This window comes from Dendrobates tinctorius, unplaced genomic scaffold (genome assembly GCF_039654945.1).
Source record: "Dendrobates tinctorius isolate UK_male_01 unplaced genomic scaffold, ASM3965494v1 ptg000157l, whole genome shotgun sequence".
Lineage (NCBI taxonomy): Eukaryota > Metazoa > Chordata > Amphibia > Anura > Dendrobatidae > Dendrobates > Dendrobates tinctorius.
This window is the reverse complement of record NW_027361824.1, coordinates 1,987,597-2,006,357: the sequence shown is the minus strand read 5'-3', so window position 1 is coordinate 2,006,357 and position 18,761 is coordinate 1,987,597. Positions and strand designations below refer to the sequence as shown.

The following is an 18,761-nucleotide window of genomic DNA, read 5'->3' as shown; positions in this document are numbered from 1 at the left end:
GTAAGCTCTCACGAGCAGGGTCATCCTATTTCGTCTTATTTTGCTTTAATTATTGTATTGTTAACGTTGTTACTTATGACTTGTGTTTTGAAGCTGTTAAACTGTAAAGCGCTGCGGAATATGTTGGCGCTATATAAATAAAGATTATTATTATTATTATTTATTTCCTTTATGCGGTTTCTCCTATGACTTTGAGTATGAAAAAAATGGCAATCCAAAATGACAGTCCCGATAGTTCCGGCCCTGACATGAGAGAGCTACAACTAGCCCGGTCCATCTTCCTACACATACACTTAGTGTATGGGCATTTCAAGTATAGGGGACCCGCTCCTTTATAATGGGAAGACTTTTTGATGAGACCTTCCTCTGCGTCTCTTTCAAGGGCATTGGAGTGCCTCCTAATTTTTGTCAGGCCTTGCATTCACTGCATAGGCAAACACTTTGGGAGACCCACTTCCTAATAATGGGAACATTGTTTTCAGGAGGCCCATCTCTATGTCTCTTCCAAGGGTTATTGTGGTCCGTGTAACTTTGTGGCAGGTCAGGCCTTGCATTCAATGCATAAGCAAACAGTATGGCAGTACCAAATGAATAATGTGAAGTGGGTTTTCCTTTGGTCATCCAGTACGTGGCTTCAAAGGCTTATTTGGGTGCATGTAACTTTGGGGCAGGCCAGGCCTTGCATTGATAGGCTAACAGTATGGCAGTACCAAATGAATACTGGGAACTTTGGTTGCATGTGGTCATCCATGACGTCTGTTGAATGGGTTATTGGCATGCGTCCAAATTTTGAGCAGCCTTGTCACTCACCGCATAGGCAAGAACAGTATAAGAGACCCAATATTTAATAATGGGAACAACAAAGCATAGCCGGCTGATGGCTCTCTAAGAATAGTGAGCGCGGACTGCTGGCCCCATAAAAAGTCCCTCCTTTATAAATGAAACAGGATGTGTCTGATGATGTGTAAAGGGGTCGGTTTAATAATGTTTGTTGCTGTATTTTTGCCTGTTTGCTTATTGGTATTGCTACATGTTCTATGTAATACCTAATGTATGATATCGTACTACTACCCCTCCTGGGTTTTACCATTGCTGTGTTTCTATGTTTCTCATTGTATATAGTGTGATAATGTTTACTATGTTTTCGTGTACAGTATAGGGAAAGCGCAGTACTCTTGGTTGGACACTAGAGGGGGGCACTCTAGTATATAGCATAGTTAGTGGGTATTACAAGGTTACGTGCAGGAGGGGCTGCCGAGAGATTAGGTTAGAGCAGAGGGGAAGTTAGTCAGACGGGGCTAGGGTGCCCGAAGTGTCCACATGGGCTATAGGCCCAGGACGGCTCAGCAGCCACGCAACGTTCAGTAGCTGAAGCCCACATTATCCACAGCCACTGTGAAAAGAGAGGATGAATGACCTCATGGAGATCAACATCCAACACTGCGGAGACACCATCACATGTTTCTCAACGCAGTGATTCTAGAGCAATGCCCCCATCCCTTATGGGAAATATGTAAAAACATGCAAAACCCCATAAGGGATGGGGGCATTGCTCTAGAATCACTGCGTTGAGAAAAATGTGATGGTGTCTCTGCAGTGTTGGATGTTGATCTCCATGAGGTCATTCATCCTCTCTTTTCACAGTCTGATACTAGGCATTGCTCCTACTAGCCAGTTTCCTACTCCACACTGATGAGGGGCAATACCCCGAAACAGCTGTCTGTGGATGAATACCATGTTTTGGCATAGGTGGTTTCCTTCATTGGAGACTGCCCTTCCCGTGGTTGTTCCTTCCCGGTGAAAGACCTGGCTAGTCATTGCTTGCGTTGAGAAACATGTGATGGTGTCTCCGCGGCTTGTGTTTTGCATGTATCCACAGCCACTGGGCATCATTGCAGTGGGCCAGTACAGGTGAAAGAAGATGTGGCGACTCATAGCCTTTAGGGCGGGGGTCGGTTGGAGTGAGGAACAGAAGGAAGTTGAAGATTCGCAGGGAACGGTACAGATATGCTGCATGCTTTTCCAGAGGCAACTAAACCGGGTGGCGGATGATTTCAAGTCTGGGGTGAAACAGGCAGAAGGAATTGCCATCATGGCGAGGTTTGGCCAGGAAGAATCTGGGGAGCAGTCTAGCACGGTCCGTTCCGAACGTGTGCTGCATGGAAACGTCAGCAAAGCAGGGAAAGCTGAGGAAGCAAGTAAAGTCAAATGTGAATTCCATGATGTGCCAATTGTGGATATAAAGTGTGAAGTTCTAAGTAAAGAAAACGTTAAAGTTATACTGGACTGTGTCTCCTTTACTGGGAGGGTCGCCTGGAAGAAGGGCCGTCGCTGGCTGGGTAGCGCCCAGGGGGATCTGAACCTGGAGACACAGGTATGCTGAGCAACAGAATCCAGTTTTCTGTGAGGGAAGGTCGGGACACAGATGCTTCAGTGTCTCCGGCCATGACTACAGTCCCGGCCTCCCCTTACAGATGTGTCACACACCACATGGCCAGCTAAGGTTGTTAAATGTTACAATGACATTTCCCAGTGAAGGCATTTGAATTGGTTGAAAGCAATGCTAAAGTTGAAAAACGCATCAAAAACGCTACGTGTGAACATAGCCCGAGTGGTGGAGGAACATTTTAGTTTCGGGTTAATTATTTTGCCTTATATAAAAGTCATCACCCTGGAAAGGATGTCCCTTAACATGTTTCCCAGGAAAATCCATTTTGGATAAGCTTTTGTATGTTTTATTGTGAGTCTGTACAAGTGGAGTAAGACTCTGACAACATTGTTCACAGCAGTGACCTAGGAGTCAGAAATGCTTCCACGGGCATTCCCCATCATGTTCCCGTGTCATTTGAGCACTGTTTCCATCATTTTCATATGTTTTTAGACGTTAAAAGAACCCCCGGAGGGGTGATCACGGTATAAATGCTCGGGTCTCCCATAGACTTACACTGGGCTCAATGTTTGGTCGAGTACCTAAATATTACAAATTGCTCGACCCGAGCAACAAGCATTTTACTGCTCACCCATCACTACTCCCATCAGGATATCTGCACTACAAGACCCAGCAATCCCTGGCAGCAGGACGAACATCATTATATCTGCACTACAAGACCCAGCAATCTCTGGCAGCAGGACCCCATAATTATATCTGCACTACAAGACCCAGCAATCCCTGGCAGCAGGACCCACATCATTATATCTGCACTACAAGACCCAGGAATCCCTGGCAGCAGGACGAACATCATTATATCTGCACTACAAGACCCAGCAATCTCTGGCAGCAGGACCTCATAATTATATCTGCACTACAAGACCCAGCAATCCCTGGCAGCAGGACCCCATAATTATATCTGTACTACAAGACCCAGCAATCCCTGGCAGCAGGACGAACATCATTATACATGCACTACAAGACCCAGCAATCCCTGGCAGCAGGACCCACATCATTATATCTGCACTACAAGACCCAGCAATCCCTGGCAGCAGGACCCACATCATTATATCTGCACTACAAGTCCCAGGAATCCCTGCAGCAGGACACCCATCATTATATCTGCACTACAAGACCCAGCAATCCCAGGCAGCAGGACGCTGTCATCACTTCTATCATGGAAATGCCCCTCTGACAAATGTTCTCATCCATCTAATAGACTGTGTGAGGAGATGAGGTCCTGGTGATGGACGGCCTGGAATCAGATGATGACACAAATCCCAGAACGCTGCCCCCTGTCAGTGGAAATGTGAGAAAATCCTATAATGACACCAAATGTTTGAAGCCTTTATCCTGAGCACTAGATGATATAGTTCAATGTATCTTTCTAGAGAGAATGAGAAGATAAAGGAAACTGTCAAAAAAGATGAAATGTGTTATTATGTCATATGATGAGAATTGGAAATAGGAAAAGCTCGGCCAAACCTCTGTATCCACCGGCTGTCATCTATTACCTGCAGAACCGCCAGGATATTATTTCCTTCTTCCCTATTTGTGCCTCCATCATTATCAGCTGCTTTATAAGGGGCAGATAGTGAGAGAAAATGTATTGGTTATTAGGCTGCATTGTGACATCATCACTTACCTTATATGGACGCGAGCAGTGATGTCACACAGGTGATGATGTCACAATGGAGCGGAACCTAGTAACCCTCCGTTCCGTCTCACTGGCTCAGACTTGGTATTTGTTTGTCTGCTGACTGCACTTACTTAGATCTTTTCCTTGTGAAATAGCGATTTACTTGTGAATTTCTTGTGGATTAGTGAAATATTTCTGTATTTGCGGATATTTCTGTATTACGGATTATTTCTGTAGTTTTTCCTGAAGATCACTGACTGAGGACTTCTCCATCTGGAGGTAAATCTATTGTGTGCTGTTATTTATCAAACTAGAAGCTTTTATCTCATTATTTTTTCATCTGTTCATGAAATTTGTAAGAAAACCTTTTTGTGTTTATGACCATTTTCGGACACCTGTAGTGTTTTCATTTTTCGTGATTTGGGGCTGGTGATGGATTATTTTTTGCGCCCTGAGCTGATGTTTTCACTGATACCGTGATGGGGCAGACACGATGTTTTCATCGCCTCTTATTGAATATTATTGCAATATTGCAGCGGCCAAAAAAACCAAATTTTGCAGTTAGATTTTTTTTCTTGTTGCGCCGTTACAGGAGATTCACAATGACAGGTATGGGGGTCTTCTGCAGACCCCCGGCTATTATAGCAGCCAATAGGTGCCCCGCAATCACGTAACACGGGAACTGATGGGGGCGTCCAGCTATTTACATGGGGGCGCTGATGTGCACCCAGTTATTTCCATGGGGAAGGGGGTGATAATGTGTAATATGTGTCCTCCGCTATTTACCGGGGGGATAATGAGGACTATATAAATATATAAACCCTCTACACTTGTGCAGCGCTCCGGAATTAAAGGGGTTGTTTGGTCTTGAGCTACAAGTCTGCAGTCCCTCTATGATTCTCCGGCGGGGGGCGCGTCACCACAATAATGTGACTTGCATACATGAGGTCACGTGCAGACTAGATGGCTGCGGCCTGGACTAATGCAAGTGTATAGAGCGAGGTCAGATACAGTCTAGTCGGAATGTGGCAAATCGCAGACATGGAATCACATGACCCCCTGCTCCCGGCACCGGAGAATCGGCAGAGCGCACAGTGCGTGTGGTGTGAGCATTCATAAGTCTCCATCACATAGAGTGAATGCAAACTTCTAGCTTAAGGGCAGACAACCCATTTAATGGGGCTTTAAAGGGAACCTGTCACCTGATTCCTGCTGCACCAGTCACAGCCAGCATGAATCACAGCTGGCAGCACAATTGCAGCAAGGTATATTATTCTCTGAAACGCTCCAGCTAGCCAGGGACCAAAGCCGGAGACAGGACTAGTCCAGCACCGCACCTGGCCGGCTCTTCCCAGCACCACAGCAGGTGATTATCAGGTCTCTCCTTATGTACACGTGAGGGAGAGACCTGTCAGTCACTAGCTGCAGAGCTGGAAGCAGACGGCCCGGTGCGGTGCTGGACTAGTCCTGTCTCCTGTGATGGTTCCGGCTCGCTATTCATACTACTTAATGCTCCTTGCTGCAAGTCATGGTCCCGTGGCTCGGGAGCAGGAATCAGGAGACAGGTTCCCTTTATAAATCAGTAATAGTAATAATAATGGCAGCCGGCTCTCTACCTGTATGGGGCATGGCGCGCTGCACCAGGGATTATGGCACCATGTAATATGGCTCCGATGTTCTCTCATCCCCTTCAGATCTCCCTCCTGACTCTGTCTGGTCCAGGACCACAGAGGGGACGTCAGTCACCACCGACATAAGCTGAGAAGAGAACGTCAGCGTGTCCAGGACCCCGCAGAGCCGGACATCTTTAGAGTGAGTATAAAGGCGGAGGTGCCGGCTCCGGGGTCCTTCTTCTTACACTAATTAGATAAGTGGAGGAGGCCGGACCCCGGCTGTCGGCACCGACCACTGAGTTAGGCCAGGATTGCACCTGACAACCTGCCGCATTTAACCACTATCAATCGGCTACTTGTTGACTGATTGTCGGGGGTCTGATGGCCATTAAGGCATTTCTTACTGCTGTAAAATACTGACCAAATACTGAGCGTGTGAACGTGGCCTAAAGCTGACGATTATTTGGTTTAGATCTGAAATAAACCTGTGTGAATTTCTAGGTTTGTGGTGATCGGGTATATCCAGGGGCAGCCTTGGTGGCAGGCACACTAGGCAGCTGCATTGGGCCCCCACTCACCCAGGGCCCCAGCCAGTGGTGTGCTATAAATAGAGGCACGCCACGCAGCTGCTATGGGGCCCGTGAGTAAGAGGGACCCGGCCCCTTGCCCCCTTCCCCGCATTCTACTTATTGGCATCATAGACGCAGATACAGATGAAAGAAAGCAGTGATGGAGGAGAGAGCGTCACATGATGCTCCCTCTCCCATCATTCCCCTTCTGCTCCTTATATTACAGGTGGAATAACGCTCTACTGCCGGAAGGTTCTCACAGTTTTACTTGTGGAGCGTTGGAAGCTCCAAGTATAAACTTCGTTTTGGATTAGAAATCCCATTTCCATCGTGAATTCACCAGATATCACTGTAAGTATTCTGAGGAGATAACAAACATTTCCTGCCTAAAAATAAAGAATAAAATCTGACCGATCTATTGATCACTTTAGGGTTGATAAACGATTCCAGCGCCGAGATCCTGACGAGAAGATCCCTGTCTATTACTGAGATCCCAGCTGGATTCTGTAGCACTACTACTGACATCACATTTCTTGGATCAACTAGAAGAGTAAAGTAGATAAAGGGTAACGATACTTTTATGTAACATTGAAGCATAAGCTGCAATGTGTGTACATGATGAGAGGAATAGCGCTATTTCCGGCCATTATGGGGCTCGCATGGCATTTTGCATTGTTCTCCAGTTTTCATCCTACCGGCTCTATCTCTAATCTGCAGTTGGCTTTGATGCAATGTCTCCCATACAATAAGTATTTTAGCTCTTTCCTTGGGTAGCACAGAGGCATGGAAAATATTATATATCAGTACTGAGCATTGTAGCTGTGAATCCAGCTCTGATATTAGCTAATGCACCTGCTAGAGTCATGCAGGACAATGTTTCTGTTGATGTTTTGTGGCTTCCTCTTCTCATCCCGCCATACTACTTATGGTCACTACTTTTTGGCTTTTGAGGAGTGAGCTGTTGCTTGTGCTATAACTTTTATTTCCATGTGTGGATTATTTTGCAGGTCTCCTCGCCCACTGAGTGAGTTCTGCGTGTAGCGCTGCGCTGTGAGATCCGCGACTATTGTGCGCCGGACGAGAACTTCTTTACTGAACACTTCTGAGGAGTGAGAAACCATGAGTTCTCGGGAATTGATGCAGCTGATCATGGACAACATTGCATGGATGAACCGGCCAGAAAATCGAAGTAAGTGAACCTTTACAATGTAAGGGGTGTGGGGGATTATACCGGGGGTCTTTTTCACATTATCCCAGTAACACCGCTTTCTACTCTCTAGTTCTTTCCATAAGCGGAGTTACGCCGGGTTCACATTAGCGTTCGGGGGCTGCGTACTTCCTCTGTTAAGCCACGCCTACTTCCGCATGCGTACTGCATACCTATCTTTAACATTGAGTACCCAGGACATGCAGATGAGTCATTTTGACGCGCCCGCCAACCGCACGGGATCACATGTTGTGTTCCCGTGCGGTCGGTGGGCACACCAAAACGACGCATCCGCAAACATCCGCATGTCCTGCGTACCTAATGTTAAAGATAGGTACGCAGTACGCATGCGGAAGTAGGTGGGGCTTAACAGAGGAAGTACGCAGCCCTCCGCAGAGCCCCCGAACGCTAATGTGAACCTAGCCTTATAAATATTTCTGTCCGTATAATGGGCACAGTGTTAGACGGGGAACTAAACTATTAACTCTGTGTATTGTAGTAGTGACGATCGGTGGGGTCCGGGCCCTCCGACCTGCACACATCACTCACACCAGGGGCCCAAGTGCTTAGATTATACTTTGGAGTGTGCAGAGCAATGTTCTGGCCCAATAGAAAGCTATAGATAGATAGATAATAGATAGTTCCATTTGTACCTGTCATTTATGATATTTTCTGTAATTCTAATACATGGTTTTCTCTTTAGATCAGAGACCTGTGGTTGGAAGACTCAGGTCTTCCCAGACAGGAGGATTAAGGGGAGAAATGACGACGAGGCAGCGTACAGAAGATGACAGAGATCCTGTACATGCTCCAGAGACAAGAAGAAGAGCTAGAGACCCATCCAGGCGCTCGGTGCCAGAGGAGACCAGACACAGGAGCCGCTCGCCACATTGGCCGCTCCCTGACCGTCCCAGCTCTCCTGAGGCTTCACCACCAAGGACGGTCCCTGACCGTCCCAGCACTGCTGAGGTTCCACAACCGAGGACGCTCCCTGACCATCCCAGCTCTCCTGAGGCTTCACCACCGAGGACGCTCCCTGACCGTCCCAGCGCTGCTGAGGCTTCACCACCAAGGACGCTCCCTGACCGACACAGCTCTCCTGAGGCTTCACCACCGAGGACGCTCCCTGACCGTCCCAGCACTGCTGAGGCTTCACCACCGAGCAGCAGTGATAACAGGATTGGTGGAAATGAAGCGGCAACCACCACCGCTGCCGATCCTCAGCCAAGTTCTATTCCACCATCCGTCGGCATAGATGCCGCCAATCAGGCCGTATTCGATTCAGATCTGGATATAACACAATGTAAGGGGTGTGTGGGGGGATTATATACCGGGGGTCTTTTTGACATTATCTTCTCAGTAACACCACTCTCTAGTTCTTACCCTAAGAGTTAGAAATATTTCTGCCCGTATACTGGGTACAATGTTAATGGGGAACTATTATCTCTGTGTATTGTAGTAGTGACGATCGGTGGGGTCCGGGACCTCCTTCCTGCACACATCGCTCACACCAAGGGCCAAAGTGCTTGGTTTATTCTTGGGTGTGTGCAGAGTGACTTACCGGCCCAATAGAAACTTATAGATAGATAATAGATATATAGATAGACAATAGACAGACAGATACTTTTGTACCTGTGATTTTTGACATTTTCTGTAATTCTAATACATGGTTTTCTCTTTAGATCAGAGCCCTGTGTTTGGAAGACTCAGCTCTTCCCAGACAGGAGGAGGAGAGAAATGACGAGGAGGCAGCGTACAGAAGATGACAGAGATCTTGTACCTGCTCCAGAGAGAAGAAGAGCTAGATACCCATCCAGGCGCTCAGTACCAGAGGAGACCAGACACAGGAGCCGCTCGCCACACAGGCCGCTCCCTGACAGTCCCAGCTCTCCTGAGGCTTCACCATCGAGCACGCTCTCTGACCGTCCCAGCTCTCCTGAGGCTTCATCAAGCACGTTCCCTGAGAGTTCCAGCTCTCCTGAGGCTTCATCATCAAGCACGTTCCCTGACAGTCCCAGCTCTCCTGAAGCTTCATCATCGAACACGTTCCCTGACAGTTCCAGCTCTGCTGAGGCTTCATCATCGAGCACACTCCCTGACAGTCCCAGCTCTCCTGAGGCTTCATCATCGAGCACGTTCCCTGACAGTTCCAGCTCTGCTGAGGCTTCATCATCGAGCACATTCCCTGACAGTTCCAGCTCTCCTGAGGCTTCATCATCGAGCACGTTCCCTGACAGTTCCAGCTCTCCTGAGGCTTCATCATCGAGCACGTTCCCTGACAGTCCCAGCTCTCCTGAGGCTTCATCATCGAGCACGTTCCCTGACAGTTCCAGCTCTGCTGAGGCTTCATCATCGAGCACATTCCCTGACAGTTCCAGCTCTCCTGAGGCTTCATCATCAAGCACGTTCCCTGACAGTTCCAGCTCTCCTGAGGCTTCATCATCGAGCACGTTCCCTGACAGTTCCAGCTCTCCTGAGGCTTCATCATCGAGCACGTTCCCTGACAGTCCCAGCTCTCCTGAGGCTTCATCATCGAGCACGTTCCCTGACAGTTCCAGCTCTCCTGAGGCTTCATCATCGAGCACGTTCCCTGACAGTTCCAGCTCTCCTGAGGCTTCATCATCGAGCACACTCCCTGAGAGTCCCAGCTCTGCTGAGGCTTCATCATCGAGCACGTTCCCTGACAGTCCCAGCTCTCCTGAGGCTTCATCATCGAGCACGTTCCCTGACAGTTCCAGCTCTGCTGAGGCTTCATCATCGAGCACATTCCCTGACAGTTCCAGCTCTCCTGAGGCTTCATCATCAAGCACGTTCCCTGACAGTTCCAGCTCTCCTGAGGCTTCATCATCGAGCACGTTCCCTGACAGTTCCAGCTCTCCTGAGGCTTCATCATCGAGCACGTTCCCTGACAGTCCCAGCTCTCCTGAGGCTTCATCATCGAGCACGTTCCCTGACAGTTCCAGCTCTCCTGAGGCTTCATCATCGAGCACGTTCCCTGACAGTTCCAGCTCTCCTGAGGCTTCATCATCGAGCACACTCCCTGAGAGTCCCAGCTCTGCTGAGGCTTCACCACCGAGCACAGTCCCTGACAGTCCAAGCTCTGCTGAGGCTTCACCACCAAGCAGCAGCGATAACAGAAGTGGTGGAAATGTAATGGCAACCACCAGCGGTGCCGATCCTCAACCAAGTTCTATCCCACCATCCGTCGGCAGAGATGCCGAGAATCATCCCGGAAACGATTCAGATCCGGATACAAGACGACGAGTGGCTGCAATCCTGCACAGGAGAAGACGGCAGAGAGGAATGAGAAGAACTCAGGAAATCCAACGCCTTCCTACCAGGAGCGCCACAGGCCAGGAGGAGATTCCTTCTTGTGCCATCTGCCTATGTGATTATGAAATAGGTGAGCAGCTTATTGTGCTGCCCTGCGGACATCTTTATCATCAGATCTGCATTACAGAATGGCTCCATGTAAACCGCTCCTGTCCTTACTGCCGCCAAAACTGGTTCTAACGGAACCACCCAGCATCAACATGGCCGACTACACCCGAGCGGGAACCATAGGAACCGAAAACTTCCCCTATTATCAGATCCAGAATATAAAGTGCGAGAAAAGGAAACCAGATGAATCTGACTGGAATGTAAAAATAAAAAATTATAAATAAATACATGAGATTTCCAATATTTTCTGAGTATAATAAAAAGTTTGGTGTCGTAGGATTGAGAACAGAGGTTCAATGGCGCAAAATGAGAGGGATCAGCGCTGTGCCAGCGGGATGGAGGTAATGACTGACGACTTGTAGCTTTGGGTATAAATACATAATTGGGTTTATGGCCTCATACACATTAGATAAAAGTCATCCAAACCCGGCTCTCTCATAGAGAACACAGGAACGTTCCTGTATATGGGTTAGGGATCGGATCCATCGTTCAGCCGACAGCTATATAATGGGTATGGCCAGGTTTAGTCCCTGGCTGTCTATAAGGGCACTATAGAGCCATAAAAACCATCTAAAATAGGAGAAGCTAGATAGATAATAAAGATGTGATAGATAGAGATAATGTCTGTAAAGCACATATGATGGCGCTATATGAGCAAATGTAATATAGAAAAATACAGGGAGAAAAGTATTGAGACACATGTTTCATGAATTGCATTGATGTTTTTCATCCAGCCCCTCACCCCCGGTGTTTAAGATCTGGCCCCTCACCCTGGCCCAGTGTATAATATCCATCCCCTCTCCCCCCGGTGTATAACATCCGGCCCCTCATCCCCAGTATATAACATCCGGCCCCTCACCTCCCAGTGTATAACATCCAGCCCCTCACCCCCTGGTGTATAACATCCGGCCCCTCATCCCCAGTATATAACATCCGGCCCCTCATCCCCAGTATATAACATCTGGCCCCTCATCCCCGATGTATAATATCTGGCCCCTCATCCCCAGTATATAACAACTGGCCCCTCATCCCCGGTGTATAACATCCATCCAATGTAGCCCTCCACATATAGTATAATGCAGCCCTAATAGAATATAATGTAGCCCCGGACACGGCAGACAGCCCCCCAGACACGGCGGACAGCCCCCGGGACACAGCAGGCAGCCTCCCGGACATGGCGGACAGCCCCCCAGACATGACGGACAGCCTCCCAGACACAACGGACAGCCTCCCAGACACGGCGGACAGCCTCCCAGACACGGCAGACAGCCCCCCGGACAAGGAGGACAGCCGCCCAGAAACGGCAGACAGCTACCTAGACACAGAGGACAGCCCCTCTAGGCACGACGGACAGCCCCCCAGACACGGCGGCAGACACAGCGTACAGCCCCCAGACACGGCGGACAGTCCCCCAGAAACGGCAGCAGACACAGCGGACAGCCTCCCAGACACGGTGGACAGCCTCCCGGACACGGCGGACAGCCCCCCAGACACGGCCGACAGCCCCCTGGAAACGATGAACAGCCCCCCAGACACGGCGAACAGCCCCCCAGACACGGCGGACAGGCCCCCAGACACGGCGGACAGGCCCCCAGACATTGCGGACATGGCGATCAGCCCTTTAGACATGGCGGACACGGCAGACAGCCCCCCAGACACGGCGTACAGCACCCCGGACACGGCGGACAGCCTCCCAGACACGGGGAAAGCCCCCCAGACACAGCGGACAGCCTCCCAGACACGGCGGACAGCCCCCCAGACATGGCGGACAGCCTCCCAGACATGGGGACAGGCCCCCGGACACGGCGGACAGCCCCCCGGACATGGAAGACAGCCCCCCGAACACGTCGGACAGCCCCCCCTGACACGGAAGACAGCCCCCCAGACATGGCGGACTCGGCGGACAGCCCCTCAGACATGGTGGACACGGCGGACAGAATCCCAGACACGGGACAGCCTCCCAGACACAGCGGACAGCCCCCCAGACATGGCAGACAGCCCCTCAGACATGGCAGACACGGTGGACAGCCCCCCAGACACGGTGGACAACCCCTCGGACATGGAGGTCAGCCCCCCAGAAATGGAAGACAGCTCCCTAGACACAGAGGACAGCCCCTCCAGACACGGCAGACAGCCCCCTAGACATGGCGGCAGACACGGCGGACAGCCCCCCAGATACGGCAGACAGCCCCCCAGACACGGCGGCAGACACGGCGGACAGCCCTCCGGACACGTGGACAGCCTCCCAGACACGGCGGACAGCCCTCCGGACATGGGGACAGCCTCCTGGACACGGCGGACAGCCCCCCAGACACGGCGGACAGCCACCCAGACATGGCGGACACGGCGGACAGCCCCTCAGACATGGCGGACACGGCGGACAGCCCCCCAGATACGGCAGACAGCCCCCCAGACACGGCGGCAGACACAGCGGACAGCCCTCTGGACACGGGGACAGCCTCCCAGACACGGCGGACAGCCCTCCGGACACGGGGACAGCCTCCTGGACACGGCGGACAGCCCCCCAGACACGGCGGACAGCACCCCAGACACGGCGGACAGCCCCTCAGACATGGCGGACACGGCGGACAGCCCCCCAGACACGGAGGACAGCCCCCCGGACACGGCGGACAGCCCCCGGGACATGGCGAACAGCCCCCGGACATGGCGGACAGACCCCCAGACACGGGGACAGCCCCCCAGACACGGCAGACAGACCCCGAGACCCGGCAGACAGACCCAACAGGCAGACCCCCAGACACGGCAGACAGACCCCCAGACACGGCAGACAGACCCCCAGACCTAGTAGACAGACCCAACAGACAGACCCCCAGACACGGCAGACAGACCCCCAGACATGGCAGACAGACCTCCAGATACGGCAGACAGACCCCCAGGCACGACAGATAGACCCACAGACATGGCAGACAGACCCCCAGACACGGCAGACAGACCCCGAGGCACGGCAGATAGACCCCCAGACACGGCAGATAGACCCCCAGACATGGCAGATAGACCCCCAGACATGGCGGACAGCCCCCAAAACACGGCGGACAGATCCCCAGACACGGGGACAGATCCCCAGACACGGGGGGACAGACCACCAAGACAAGGGGGAAAGCCCCCCAGACATGGATGGCAGACAGACCCCCGGACGTGGAGGACAGCCCCCCCTGACACGGCAGACAGACCCCCAGACACGGCAGACAGATTCTCAGACACGGCAGACAGACCCCCAGACATGGCAGATAGACCCCCAGGCACGGCAGATAGACCCCCAGACACAGCGGACAGACCCCCAGACACGGCAGACAGACCCCCAGACACGGGGGACAGACCCCCAAGACAAGGGGTAAAGCCCCCCAGACATGGCTGGCAGACAGACCCCCGGACGTGGAGGACAGCCCCCCAGACACGGCAGACAGACCCCCAGACACGGCAGACAGATTCCCAGACACGGCAGACAGACCCCCAGACATGGCGGACAAACCCGCAGACACGGTAGACAGACCCCCGGACATGGAGGACAGACCCCCGGACACGGCGGACAGCCCCCCAAACACGGCGGATGGACCCCCAGACACGGGGGACAGACCGCCAGACACGGCGGACAGACTTCCAGACAAAGGGGACAGACCCCAGGACAAGGGGGACAGACCCCCGGACACGGCAGACAGACCCCCGGGACACGGCAGACAGACCCCCGGGACACAGCACACAGACCCCCAGACACGGCAGACAGACCCCCATACACGGGGGACAGACCCCCAAACACGGGACAGACACCCAGACACGGCAGACAGACCCCCAGACAAAGGGGACGAACCCCCGGACAAGGCGGACAGACCCCCGGACACGGCAGACAGACCCCCGGGACACGGCAGACAGATCCCCGAGACACGGCAGACAGACCCCCGGGACACGGCGGACAGACCCCCGGGACACGGCGGACAGACCCCCAGACACGGCAGACAGACCCCCGGGACACGGCGGACGGACCCCCAGACACGGCAGACAGACCCCCAAGCACGGCAGACAGACCCCCAGACACTGCAGACAGACCCCCAGACACGGCAGACAGACCCCCAGACACTGCAGACAGACCCCCAGACACGGCAGACAGACCCCCAGGCACAGCAGATAGACCCCCAGACATGGCAGATAGACCCCCAGACATGGCGGACAGATCCCCAGACACGGGGACAGACCCCCAGACATGGCGGACAGACCCCCAGACAGACCTCCAGACAAAGGGGACAGACCCCCCAGACAAGGGGGACAGACCCCGGACATGGCAGACAGACCCCCGGGACACAGCAGACAGACCCCCAGACACGACAGACAGACCCCCAGACACGGGGGACAGACTCCCAAACACGGGACAGACGCCCAGACCCGGCAGACAGACCCAACAGACAGACCCCCAGACACGGCAGACAGACCCCTAAGACAAGGGGGAAAGCCCCCCAGACATGGCTGGCAGACAGACCCCCGGACGTGGAGGACAGCCCCCCGGATACGGCAGACAGACCCCCAGACACGGCAGACAGATTCCCAGACACGGCAGACAGACCCCCAGACATGGCAGATAGACCCCCAAACACGGCAGATAGACCCCCAGACACGGCGGACAGACCCCCAGACACGGGGGGACAGACCCCCAAGACAAGGGGGAAAGCCCCCCAGACATGGCTGGCAGACAGACCCCCGGACGTGGAGGACAGCCCCCCGGACACGGCAGACCCCCAGACACGGCAGACAGATTCCCAGACACGGCAGACAGACCCCCAGACATGGCATAGTCCCCCAGACACAGCATAGACCCCCAGACACAGCGGACAGACCCCCAGACACGGCGGACAGACCCCTGGACATCTCCGGGTAAGAGGAGACCGTACTGATTATAGAGGAGGCCGGGTCTGAGGTCACCTGGACTCCCCATCATCTGATCATCACATGTAGACGATTTATTCAGTCACTGTGTATATTTCCTATAGATGGGTCCAGTCCGAGAAATCCACGAGAGAGAAGTCCCAGTCCTCTGTATTCCAAGGATCATCCAGAGGAGAAGCAGAATGTCCTCCTGGATCATCAGGTAGATCAATCAGGGAATCCTTTATACAATAATGTTATGACTCTTTGTCACAACCTTGTGAAGCAGTAATGGAGCGTAGGCGCCAAGTAGTTTGTCGTAGGTATTGGCTGCAAATGGTTTCTGGTTTGATAAAAGATTGTGAGACCATCAGACTGGACATCCACTTGGATGATATTCACTGAGGATAAATGTATAATTTTGTGGTATAGATGGAAATTGCCAATGCCATGGGTGAATGTCAATTCTGTCGGTATAGTGGATCCTTCTTTTAGGTCAATTTCGGACATGATGACTTCTAGTGGGTTTTTACCATCATCTAATTTGACATAAACTAGTGTTTTCTTTTTTTCTTGATAATTCAGAGTACAAACTGGACAAAAACAAGGACAATCTGCCGAGACGCCTCGAGAAAGTGTCTGTAGATGCAAAGACCATCGCTTGAGTGCTGCCGTGTCCTCCTTGTTATAATCCAGTTTGTACTCTGGATCCAATTAAATAACGAAGTTTTCTTCATTTGGTGAGAACCATAACTCCTTCTCAGTGCTTGGATTATCTCAGATTGCTGTTCTTTGTTATAAAGCACCAGCGAGTAGTGCAGACCACCTTTCTCTATATTGCAATTTTATTTCTGAAGTCTTACGTTGGATACTTGCAGGAAAGTCATGGTGGAATGATGAGTGGATGCGAAAAACCCGTATCCTTGTCGGAGAATGGTTAGAGAGCCTTTCATAAACTCCGTGTTTTGTTCTGTGTAAGTTACAGACTGAGTTTACCTAAATATCCTCCCTAATGTCCCATGGAGGAAATGTACATGACATAAAACCTGCCGATCTTACTGAATGCCTCGTCCAGTGAGTTGTGCCAGCTGATATTAAGATGTTCTTTTACTACAAGGCTCAGAGAAAATTATTTGATATTTTCAGGCCAGAGATGTAGACTGTATGGAGAAAAATATTGGACGTGTCTTAATTATTGAATTTGGGTTTTTCATTCAGTCCCATTGACCCCCCCGGGGTAAAAATCCAGTCCGACTGCATCCCACGTGTATAATGTCAGACCCCAATGGCCCTTGTTGTTTAACCTCAGGCCCCTCCATGCCTTTACTGACAAATGACAGAATGGCCGGTGGTAAAGAGCTCTCTGAAACCAAGGCAGTCCTGTAATAAGAGCCTTTGGTCTAGCAAGTCCATTCATGACATTTCTTGTCTCCTACATAGAGAAAGTGCAGCGAGCACCTTGGAATAGCAGAGACGTGTAGGTTGCCAGGTACATGCGGCAGCAGGGTTGATGGTGTTGACCGCACCAGGAGCAGCTGAGACGTGTAGGCTGACAGACCATTTATATAGCGATATGAAGACTGAAACAGTTATTAATTTGAATATATTGACAGCTATCAGAACGTATACGGAGACTGACTTGAATTTTCTTAAATCTCGTTAGAAATTTTAAAATACTAATTATGACTAAATGTTTTTTTCTTCTTTTCAGGTGAAGACTGGATGAGAAGGTCTCATGACAATCACCTTTCATCTCCTTCTGATGAAGTAGTAGATAATCAATCACAGACTGGAAAAAGTAGCACTGAACAAACACTTGATAACATATTATCATATTCTGAATGTGGAAAAAAGAAATCTAACCATCACAAATATGAAAGACAATATTCTGGTTCAGAATGCGGGAGCTGTTTTACCAAGAAATCAAGTCTTGTTGTACATCAGAGAATTAACACAGGGGAGAAGCCATTTTCATGTACTGTGGGAAGCGTTATGCTCACAGATCAAATATTATAGAACATTTGAGAATTCATACAGGGGAGAAGCTGTTTTCATGCTCGGAATGTGACAAAAGTTTCATCAGTAAATCAGATCTTGCTAAACATCAGAGATGTCACACAGGGGAGAGGCCATATTCATGCCCTGAATGTGGAAAAGGATTTGTACAAAAGTCAAGTCTTATAAACCATTTGGGAATTCACACAGGGGAGAAGCCTTATTCTTGCTTCGAATGTGGGAAATGCTTTTTGGCTAAAGGTCATCTTGAGAGACATCATAAAAGCCACACCGGAGAGAAGCCATTTTCATGTGGAAAATGCTATATATGTAAGGCAGCTCTTGAGATACATCATAGAGTTCACACAGGGGAGAAGCCATTTTCATGTCCTAAATGTCAAAAGTGTATTAGTCAGAAATCACATTTTAATGAGCATCTAAGAAGTCACACAGGGGAGAAGCCGTTTTCGTGCTCTGAATGCGGAAAATGTTTTACCCATAAAGCCATTCTTCTTGAACATCTGAGAACGCACACAGGGGAGAAGCCATTTTCATGCTCAGAATGTGGGAAATGTTTTATCCATAAATCACATCTTGTTAAACATCAGAAGTTACACAAGGAAGGAGAAGACATATTAATGTTAACATTGTAGGACACTTGGCAGGTGTATGGCTAAGTTGTCTCAGGTTGCCTTACAGCAAATCAATACAGAAAACCAATACTGCTCAGATTTTTGCTTTGATCTCAAGATATATTGTTTGTTAATGGCCTGAATCATCTAATATATTTACCTAAAATAGTCCGTCATCCACTTCCATCTGTATGTCCTCGAATCCCATAATTCACCGCCCCGATCGGAAGTATGCCGATGCCATATTGGAATACCCAAGTGATGGGTATTCTAACATGGCACCCGGTGGTGGTACCAGGCCCTTCCGCAGTACCACCAGCGGGACACCCATGCAGGAACCCCCCCCAACACCACTGAACCCACCG

General features: G+C 50.8%; 1 pseudogene; it reads left to right on the top strand.

The window, feature by feature from the left end:
• Positions 1 to 14,374: 14,374 nt before the first annotated feature.
• LOC141051428 (uncharacterized) lies at positions 14,375 to 18,519 on the top strand (annotated as a pseudogene).
• The last annotated feature ends 242 nt before the right edge of the window (positions 18,520 to 18,761 follow it).